This window comes from Schistocerca gregaria, chromosome 6 (genome assembly GCF_023897955.1).
Source record: "Schistocerca gregaria isolate iqSchGreg1 chromosome 6, iqSchGreg1.2, whole genome shotgun sequence".
NCBI classification, from domain to species: domain Eukaryota; kingdom Metazoa; phylum Arthropoda; class Insecta; order Orthoptera; family Acrididae; genus Schistocerca; species Schistocerca gregaria.
Window position 1 is genome coordinate 16,101,246 of NC_064925.1, and position 1,296 is coordinate 16,102,541.

At 45.8% G+C, this 1,296-nt stretch overlaps 1 non-coding gene across 1 annotated transcript; it reads right to left on the bottom strand.

Annotated features, from left to right (window-relative positions):
- Positions 1-372: 372 nt before the first annotated feature.
- Trnai-aau (transfer RNA isoleucine (anticodon AAU)) lies at positions 373-444 on the bottom strand. The gene has a single exon. It is a non-coding gene; the product is annotated as a tRNA-Ile (tRNA).
- Positions 445-1,296: the final 852 nt, after the last annotated feature.

Genomic DNA, 1,296 nt, shown 5'->3' on the forward strand with positions numbered 1-1,296 from the left:
AAATATAGACTGAGAAACAAGACCACACACTTTGTGCATTCGGAATCGAAGGCAGGGCGTCCCTCGCCGCATTTGCTACGATGGCCATTTGCTACTTCTGCAGAAGCGGCGGCGGCGACGACGACGACGACGACGACGACGACGAAGATCGCGAGAGACTCTGAGATATGTGAGAAATACATCTATAAAATGTAATTCAGACTGCCTCGTCCCACCTTATGCTGTACCGCTTTGGCAAATGCTTTATCTGCGCCATTCGCCTTAATCACATCTGAGAGTAAATCTTAAAAAAACGCCTGTCGCTAATTGTTCGTCGTCACAGGTACTGTTTGCTATACGGCCACGACGCGCAACTGATTTCCAAAATCCATCTTTCTCCTGTAAGGATGGAACTTACGACCCCTGGTTTATTAGACCAGTGCTCTACCACTGAGCTAAAGAGGCGCGGCCTAGCGATACTCTTGAGTACTTCGTCCTTACGGTCGTCTGCATCATCAGACTTTAGCTGACAACAATTCATATTATCGGCTAATATTTGCAGCTATGGCGACAAATTACTGCTTGGCTACACATCTGACACGTAACCGATGTGCTCTCCAAACCACAACACTTGCATTTCAGAACATGTCTTTTACACATGTCTACAAAATCACCTTCACCTTCAAATACAGTTTCCTTGCGACTGACAGAGACGTAGGCAAAGTTTAAAGTTGCTATTTCCATTAAATCTCGTTAATCAGAAAAACGGTAATTTACACCTGCAGCGGAACAAAATTCCGTTTCGCCCAGCGTCTGGCTCGAACCCACGACCGTGGGATTAAGTGTCTGACGCTCTACCGACTGAGATAGCCGGCTACCTCGGTGAATATTTGCCGGGTAGCACGTCACACAGTACTCGTTTGGGTTGGGTGGTCCCATACAGCATCTCTCCATGCTGCCTAATGTTTTCCTAACGTCACACTCGTCACGCACTTCACTTTTATGTCATAATCATTTCTGAGAGGCAAAGAAATTGCATGACAACAAGCAGAGCTAGTGGCGTCAAAATTAACACACATACTTTATGTGACTCAAAAGCCGAACGAGTTACTTTCCGACGTTGTTTTAGATGTGCAAGTGCCAGTCAAAACTCGCGGTGTCGGCACTCTGCCGACCATTTCGCTAGTTAACACCGGTCTTGCTGTGTGTGTTTCAAGCTCAAGAGCATCTCCAAGCAAAAAATAGTCAACAGCAACATTCAGACGGTTTCGTACTGCTCAATTGCTACATTAAAACGGTATGTTTCTTTTTCAGAAC